A 10,102-nucleotide genomic window follows, 5' to 3' on the forward strand; every position below is an offset into this window, starting at 1 on the left:
AAAAAAAGAGATTCTTTCCCAATTTTGGACTTCATGCAAATTGATTAGACTTAGTGGGAGGAGTTACATGCAAGGTGGTGGAGAATCCTCTAGAAACTTCTTATTCTTCCTACAACATGTGCCATAATTGGATGAGGAAAACTAAATAATAATTAAGAAAAATGTATATTTTCCATGTGTGTGTGTGTGTGTTTTATTATTTTATCCCTTTATAATATTCATTCAATCATTTAAATAGCTTATCCAAAAAAATATAATAGAGTTTGTATTTTAAATCCAAAAGTGATGAAGGAGGGTTGCGACAAATTGTTACAAGTATAGATTCTTTGGGCTTGAAAATAAAAGAATGAAATAATGTGATGATCCTTTGAAGAGATCGGTTGATGCCTACGCCTAGCGAGTGCATTCAGTAGGAAAGCCCTATGGAAGTTTCTGCTGCTGACTCGACTGCAACGCCTCTGCAGCGTACCATGAATTCACAGAGCAATCAGAAGAGGCAGAGCATGTCTCTGCTTTGAAATTTCCATGAGACGCCACAAAGGGGGATTTGGTCCAGTCGATCTTCACTGCACCGCCTCTGGTTGCCCAATCGTATGCGTTCCACAGGCTCGAGTATATTCTCATCGCTTGATTCTTCGGATATGCCACTCCCAAATCCTCACTGTTCTTGAACACTCTCACCGGTGTTCCATCCACAGAAAACCTACAACATGAAAATATATTATAGCTATAGTGATAATGTTAACTAATTGACTTGATGATGCTAGGATAATATTAACATGGCTTACATAATTTGTTGTGGATTCCAGAGCAGAGAGTAAATGTGGAAGTCTGCTGTGGGGTCGAACCAGAGGTAGAATTGCTGCTCGCAATTGCCTTTGCCTTCAGAGAAAACATTGGTTTGGTGTGCATAATATAGGAATCTCCAAACAGATTTCCCAGGAACTCGAAGTCTATTTCGTCATGCTTATCCCCTTGTGATGACAGTTGCGCCAATTGCAATTGGAAACCGTCAACATTATATTAGACAATAAATACTCAACCCCCTCCTACAACCCACTACTAATCTGGGGTCTATAGACTGTTTGGAAGACCAAGAGAGAAACTTACATGGTAAGCAGTGACCGTGTCGGCCGAGTTACCAACCACCAACTTGATTTGCATATCGATCTTGCCAAAGAGATATTCATTCTTAGATTGGAACCCAGAACCTAGTTTAATAAAGCAGAGGAAGAGGCAGAGGAATCAACATACTGTAAAAAAAGTCATATATATATATATATATATATATAATATGTGCAGCAAGCAAATGAGATCAGGTACCTGAGGACTGATCGAGAGTGAGCTGCAGGCGTTGGCCATTATCCAGTATCTTAGCACGATCATTTCCCCATGTGATGTCAAAGTCATTATAAAAATTTGCAGAAACAAGGTGGGAGGAAGACAGTACAAGGCTTAGGAGGAGGAAACATGATAACAGATCCAAGAGTAGAAAATGTACAAGTAGGAGTATGGAAGTGGCGAATGGTGATGGCTGAAGAATAGCAATGGGATATTTATACAAGGAAGGAATGGAATGGAAAGTAGCAAGAAATTTCACACAGATTTGTTGAGTGGATGAGTTGGAGCGTGCTTTGGATTTAGGTAGATATTATAGTTGCTGGGTTTTATTGCACGCGGATTTCCAGCAAGAAGAACAGCGTGAGTGTATTGTTGCATACGGCCGCCTTAGCTGTGTGCATGTTAAAACAACTGTATTTCATAATTTGGGAGGCTATTCAAAATGATTGTCTCAGATGTTGACATCATTTCTAATCACAGGAGCTGGATTTTAGTAGGTAACCAAACGCTTTGGAGGGAAACATTGTGGCCAGGTCCACGCGTGGAACTTCAAAGCAACCGCGCAATAATGTAATATATTTATTCAGGAAAAACACGTCACAGACCGTCAACTTCTAAATCTCGACAGGTCTATTTATTATGATTTTAACTCTAGTAACTAAGAAAGATACATAAGAATATCAACTAAACTTCTATGTAGTGTTGCATCTCTTTTTTCATTATCATCATATCTGACCAACAACCAATTTGCATTCAACAATGTGATTATGTGATTATGGATATGTAATTTTTTATTTTAAATTTATCATGTACATCAATTATATATTTTTGTGTGAGATACAAATTCTATCATTTAATCAGTTTATTTTTATTCTAAGAAAGTAATGCATTGAATTCAAATATATCATTTTAAATGCATGAGCTTCATAGCATTCTTGAATTGCCAGTTTAAATCATATCATCAACATATAAATAGACTATAACTAGTTTTCAATATGTTTTCATTTGATGTAAAGTTTAGCATCACTTATGATCCTGTTGAAGCATTTTTTTAAAAGCTACTCATACATTCTGCTAACCAAGCTCACTGTGCTTGCTTGAGTAGATAAATAGCCTATTTTTTTGTTTCTTTTCCTATATCCTCGTATTACAGCATTTGTTCTATAAGCTATTTTTCATTTAAGAAAATATTTTAAACAACTTATCTAACATCATATTGATGTACTAACCACTTAGATTGTGTTGTCAATGCAAAAAATTAGTTCTTAAAATATCCAATCTCACCATAGGAGCATAGATTTCATTATAATCATTCTTGTGAGAAGCCTTTTGCTACCAATTTTTCTTTATGTCTTTCGATGGATCCATTAGCATTATATTTTAATTTTTGAACCCATTTAGTCCAATTTGATCTTTTTTTACTAGAGGGTCTACTAACTCCTTTGTTCCATTCATTTTAATACAAGCAATATCCTCATACATGGCCTTAATACAATCTTCATGTCTTATTGCATCTTAAATTGTATTGGTCCTACTTGAAAATCAAATAGTAAAGAAAACTTTGTAAAGAAATCAAAATTAGTAGTTCTTTCATAAATTTATTTGAGATATTTTACCCTCATTGGAGGAGAAAGTGAACTTGAACGAAGAATTGATGGTTAAGGTGTTTGAGAAGAACACAAGATGTTTCTTGGGCTAGTAGAATAAGATGAAACATATTAATATGTTTCTATAATTCATGGATTTTCTAGACATACTTTTTTATTCAATTTCCATATATTTTTTTCAAAAAATTAAATCATTTCTTAGTAAATTATGTGTATTTTTTAGTAGATTTTGTATGTTATAACTAATCATATCCTCATTGTAGCCAATAAAAATGTATTTCTTACTATCATTGCCATTTTATTTTCTTTAATGTCCTTGGAAATATATGAGCATTATCAATGCAACCAAATACCTTATGATGAGCCACAAGAAGTTTTCTTCCACTCCATAGCTCTCAAGGAGTCATATTGTTTACACTTCTTTTTTTCAATGTCTATTTATCAACTGAATAAATGTAGCCATTATTTCAACCCGGAAATTACATAGAAGACCATTGGCCTTGAGTGTGGTTCTAATAATCTCTACAATTGTATGATCCTTATATTCAACTATTCTAGCTTGTTGAGGGATATAACTTATGATCAATTTCCTTTGAAGAGAATTATTTTTTGCAAAAATGTTAAAATTCATTTGAAGTAAATTCTCTCCCCTTATCTTTACATAAAGTCTTAAAGGAATAACCAACCACTTTGCAATGACACTACATACTTGAAATTGGTAAGGTTTTTGTATGACCTCTTCCAATACAGTTCTTTTTATCTACTTGAAGCTTCAGACCATAAAATGCAACTAGGTGCCCATTTTTTCCTATTAGTCGAGCTAACACTACAATATTGGAATGTTGGATGCATCCAAATGAACATGAAATAGTTGTGTCCAATCTACAAGTATCAAAATAACAACTTTTACAATCTTATTCTATAGTATATACCATAATTTTTGACACTTGCCTATCTATTCAAACTTCTTATTTTTGTTCTCTTTTAGAAGTTCTTCAATGGGTCCAAAGATAGTTGCATGTTTCATAATGAACTTGTGGTGATAGTTGGTGTATCCTAAGAATAATTTTTTTATTTCTATTACATTCTTGAGAGGAGGCAAATTTAAAAATATGACTATTTTGAGATAGTTTTCCATCATTACCTATCGATAATGTGTCCTAGTAGAGTGTCAAAAGGATGGAAAATGTACATATCTTTATGTTGAGTATAATCATGAGACTACGACATCCTAATATTGGGACATGATCTTTCAACATCTCATGAACTATCAAATCGTCTAAACATAATTCATGGAGTCTTGTGTAATTTCCTTGAATAAATTTATAATAATCCTAATATAAAATTGAAGTGTGTTCATTAGGCCAAATTGCATTAATGTGTACATAATTTAGGACCCCATTCAATTTCAAACATGATCTTATACTAATCTTCTTCTAGTATATTTAATTGGTTATGCCTTAAAAATTAATTTTGCTGAATATGTCTTATATTACCTCTACAAGGTTTAGTCTTAGAGTTATGCACGAGCCATTAATTTTTAGGATTTCATGTTTATGCTTTCTTATTATTGTATCAGTTTTACATCTTCTTACGAGTTGTGTTCTTATTTTAAAAATTGATCAATACATCTATAGATTTTATGATTTATTGCATCACATTAATTTTACCACCTTGCCCAATCTTGAATTCCTCATTAGAGACTCATTTTTAGATTTTAAAGTGGTAACTAGGAACTTGTAGATGCAATCTAGTTTTTTCCACTTGGACTCAAGCAAAACAACAATGGCTTAAGAAGAGTACAGGAAATGATTTGAAATCCTTCTTTGTCATCAACACCTAAGAAATTATTCAATGAATTTTGTGATAGAGTTTGAATCTATGCAATATTTTATGTACTCAAGTGATGGGACTAGTAAATAAAAATTTGGTATTATAGTGATAATTTAACAAATCAAAATATTTATTGAGGTGTGTACCCTCACATTCTGATCCCATTCCATAGTATCTATTGAATAAAGTAAGGATCTATCTTTTTTATCAGTAAATAAGCTTATATTATCTCTTCAAACTCATTCAAGAAAAGGATGAATTGGTCTACCAAAAAGTCTATTGAACAATCTTTGATCAAAGCTTTTAGTATTTCAAATAATAACCTTGGGGAAAGGATTTAATGAATCATATTATAAGGGAGCAAGAAAATTTAGCGGAAGATAACATGAAAGTAGAGAAAGTGGCAATGGACGAGGTAAATGCTACAATAACAAAGGAAGAATTTATAATAATAATAAAAGAGGTAATTAAAAAACCTTGAAAATCGTAAGTATGTAGTGTTGCTATTGTAAAATAATTTGGTCATTGTGAACATGAGTTTTGAAAAAAAAAAAATAAGCAACATGTGGTGATTCTTTTAATAAAGAGGAGGGAAAATAAGATATTTCATGTGATGTTACAAAAGAAATCTCTAAAAAAATGTTTATATCTTGGTTAACAATCGAAGTACTCATATGAAAGGTAATAAAACATATATGCTGTAAAGATCGATGGATTTATTAGAATATAAGTACAACTCTGAGATGATATATAAGTTGAGAATATGAAAACATTAATGTTTATTGTCAAATCCACATATTTTATAATTAATACAATCATCTTATTTATATGTGACAAGGATACTTAATAATCTATTGAACATGGGACAACTTGTCGAAAAGGGATTTTCTACTATTTTTCAAAATGATAAAAAAAATTTCTATGGTAAAAATGATGGCAAGTAGATTGTAGAAAAAGTTGGTATGCTTCAAGACATAATTTTTCCTCTTATTCTTTCATATGGAGAAAATTAGGATTTGGATATTGTCTAAATGATGAATTGGGGTTATGTAAAATGAGGTATGGACTCCTATTAGACACAAATGGTGAAACGATTACCGTTTATCAAACAAGATCATCAAGTTTTTTAAAGTCATATCAATGGAAAAAAACCTAAAGACTCTTTTTTTAGTAAGAAACGAGATGCAAGGGCATCATTTCCCCTTAAAATTTTCTTTATTTATTTATGTCTTTGTGTTTCTTTCTACGTGGTTTTTATTTCTTTCACTACATGGGCAAGAAATAAGATACAGTTGTAGTTTCAATTTTTGGAGTTCATTGTTTTCCTTTTGGTTGTGGTAACACCCAGGAGGAGGGGGAGCCTATGAAAAAAGACAAAGGTGGAGAGGGATCAATAGGACAAGGAGAACGGAAAAATGAATGGAAGTAGAGTGGGTGTGAGTTGGAAGGACTTGAAGAAGTCTGAGTTGTTTGTAGTTTGTTAAAATGACCAATGCCTTGGTTTGGAAATGTATCCAAGGATGTAAGAGTGTTGGCCGTAAATCTTGTAAAGTTTTTCTAGTAGGAATAATGAATATCTCTTTCTCTATTATGTTCTATAATCATTTTGACTAGCTCAGAATTGTAGTAAATACAGTTAGATTGGTTGAGTGCCATGTTGAGTCTCTAGTAATTTGTAAATATTTGTCTTTTAATTTCTTGTCGCCTAGGTTGGATTAGTTGTCCTTCCATTGAAATTTTTTGTGGCAAATGACTATTCATATCCTTTCTTTGTTCAAGCTCCTATTACTATTTTAGACAAGGGTCATTTGCAATTGCAATAGTTTGGTGTTGGGATACCATCATTTGGTATCAGAGCCAGAGGTTTTGAGGGCATAAGTAGAGTGTCAAATGGGAGGTAGCCTACGCCAGATTTGGTGGGTGGAAAGAGAGATTGAAACCATTGATTGAAATAATATTGAAGATGTTTCCTCAAAGAGGAATGTCAAGGATAGAGGAGGTGTTGGAGATATTTCAAGAACTATTAAGAAGAAATTTCAAGGAAGACATATGAAATGAGGTGCAATTGGCTACAACAAGTGCGAGAAGTTTTGTGAGTGGAGAAGAAAGTCACGTAGAGGAACATGAAAGAGAGGAAGAACAACCGAATGAAATCTCTCTCTCTCTCTCTCTCTCTCTCTCTCTCTCTCTCTCTCTCTCTCTCTCTCTCATTCTCCCCCTCTCTCTTTTTTGATACCTCTCTCTCTCTCTCTCTCTCTCTCTCTCTCTCTCTCTCTCTCTCTCTCTCTCTCTCTCTCTCTCTCTCTACTAAACAAAGTATCGAATATCGGATATTATCTGATATCTGATCATATCGAATATCGAATCTTATCTTATATGATCTGATACTCTTTTATTATTAATATATTAGTAATATATATTATTGATATATTATTATATTTTTTATATTAATATTATAATATATTATATATTTTATATCAATATTATAATATATTATGAATATATAATATATTATATATAAGCAATTATATATATGAAAAAGAAAAAAATAGGATATTCAATACTATTGAATATCTTTTACCTCTAACAAAAATCTACAACCTTGGTATTTGCCTTGGGATTTCTTTGGGATTTGGCTAGGACATGCCAAACCTGAAAAGTCAACATAAAAAATGTGTTTAGGAGTTTTCCTTGCTTTTCTAGACTTTGCCTTGGTGGTTGACAACTTTTTTTTTAGCCAAAATTGATGAAATGGAAAAGGATTTTTAAGAGATTCTCAACTTTCCAACAATATAAATTTTGCCTTATTTTAACTTTAATAAATAATCATTATTCATTTTCTATGTGAATGTTGACTAAAGTCCTGATTGATAGGCTGATTGAAAAACATCTATAACTTTTAAATGGTATCACATTTTTTGAATCTAAAACATGTGTCACATTCTATGCTTCACATGCTACATGATATTTAAAAAATGAATTTCATAAAGTTTTGACCAAGTTATGGTGGTAAGACATACGAGATTTTATATTTTTAAAAAGTTGTAGTAAAAAATTCATAATTAATTATTTATTTAAAAAAATACAAAAAAATATGTTTCACATTCATACATGAGTCTTCTACTTATATCTAAAATCTTATAATAAAAAAATATTATGGTTTGATTCTGGTTATGGTGGTCAGATAGACACCCACTTCTTATCTTTTTCCTGAAATTTTAATACTACTGCATTGAAATTTCAATTTTTTGTCAAATAGATTTTTTTTAATTTTTTTCAGTAAACAACTAGAAGCTTAGAAACTACATTCAATTTTCTACAGATTCTATTCTCATATATTTTTAAAATAATGTTGGTAAGTTATTCAAATTTTTACGTCAAGTTGTCTAACTTTGTTTTTTAGAATTTTCATTGCCACTTAAGGGTCTAGTTGGCCCACCATGATCCTGCACATACCCATGTATTTTTCCTTTCTTATACTTTAAGTTATATTTCATGTATATATTGGTAGGATTTTTGAGAGTGGTTTCAAATCTCTGAGTTACAATGGAAATTCTAGGTTTTAGAAGATCGTATAAATGTTTAGACAGTCAAATTTTAGTAGTCAATAGGATCCTGTCAGCATTCTCTCACTCTCTATTTACACAAATCCCCCTCACTCCCTCCCTACCTCTATTTATCTACATACCTATCTCTCTTTATCTCTCTCTCTACATACATTTCTCCCCTTCACTCCTTACCTACCTATATTTCTCTACATACCTATCTCTCCCACCCTCTCCATATCTCTCCCATGCTCCTTCCCTCTCCACTTCTTTCTTTCTTTCCTCTTTTTCTCCCTCTCAACCTCTCCATACTCCCTCTTTCCATCTCTCTCCCTCTCTACCTATCCACATCTCTCTATTTCTATCTATCTCACTTCTCCCTCTCTTTATCTATCCATTTATCTCCCCTCTCACTCTCTCATTATCTGGCCTAGTCTCCATTTCTCTCTATCGACATCTCCCTCCCTCCCTCTCTAGTTTTATCTCCCCTCACTCTCTTCCACCTTCCTTCTATACTACTCTCGCTTTCTCTCTCACTCTCTAGGGTTTATGATTAAGGGTATAAGGTATAGGGTTAAGGTTGAGGATACATAGGATATATAGTATAAGGTATAGAGTTGAGGGTATAAAGTTTAGGGTTGAGTGTATAGTTTTTAGGGTTGAGGGTATAACTCATTAAGGATATAGGCTTTAGGGTTGATGGTATAGAGTTTAGAGTTGAGTTTATAGGATTTAGGATTGACATTTGAGGGTATATTATTTAGAGTTGAGGTTATAGAGTTTAGGATGGGGGTTTGAGAATTGGGGATTTGGAACGAAATTCAAGTTTTTTTTATTTCTAGTTTAAAATCATAAATATGAGGTTTTAGGGTTTAGCATAAATATTTTAGGAATCAAATAGAAATTTTAAGTTTCTTTTTTATATTATTAATATCATTCTTTAGGGTTTAGCATATAGGTTTGAGGGCATAGGTTTTGAGGGTAGAAGGTTCAAGGTTAAGAGTATAATTTTTAAGGTTGAGGGTATATGGTTCAAGGCTGAGGGTTGAGGATATAGGGTTAAGGTTAAGAGTATAATGTTTAGGGTTGAGGGTTTAGGTTTTAGGGAGTATGGTTTAGGGTATAGGGGTGCAAAATCATAAATTTGTATCACACTTGAGGTCAACCAAATAGTTTTGGATGAAGAGGTTTCGACCAAAATAGGTTTGGCCAAAATTACTTGGTGGTCACGTGGTGCCAAAAAGGTGCACATGTGGCGCCTGATGGCATATAGGTTTTGGTCGAAATGATTTCAAATGGCTATGAATCATTTATAAGTATTCATACCTTATTTCAAATGGTTTCGGCTAAACCTGGCTCGACTAAACTTTTTTCGGCCAAACCAAGTTCGACCGAAACTGTCTATGTGTCATGTGATGTGGCAGCCAAATCACCTTTTTCTTTGCAATTCTAAAAATTTCCACTTCTGATATATTTTTCTTTAGGTATAATCTTGTTTTTCAAAAAAAAAAAACAATACCCTTTTGTAGAGCTCAAAGTCAAGATTCTAGACATATAATTTTTTAATGTTTTGATTAATTTTTATATGTTTTATTTTTTAAATATTGCAATTAGGTTTTTTAAGTTTGAGACGAGGCTGATTTGAAATTAAAAATATATATATGAAATGATATTAAAAAAATTAACAAAATATATTTTCACTAGATGAGAGAATCTTCTTAAAATGTTATAATTTGTTTTTTGATAATAATAAATTTAATAGACAAAAGATGATGC

General features: G+C 32.2%; 1 pseudogene; it reads right to left on the reverse strand.

Moving 5' to 3' along the window:
* Nucleotides 1-267: 267 nt before the first annotated feature.
* LOC131056315 (xyloglucan endotransglucosylase protein 1-like) lies at nt 268-1,023 on the reverse strand (annotated as a pseudogene).
* Nucleotides 1,024-10,102: the final 9,079 nt, after the last annotated feature.

This window comes from Cryptomeria japonica, chromosome 4, assembly GCF_030272615.1.
Source record: "Cryptomeria japonica chromosome 4, Sugi_1.0, whole genome shotgun sequence".
In the NCBI taxonomy this organism is placed as follows: domain Eukaryota; kingdom Viridiplantae; phylum Streptophyta; class Pinopsida; order Cupressales; family Cupressaceae; genus Cryptomeria; species Cryptomeria japonica.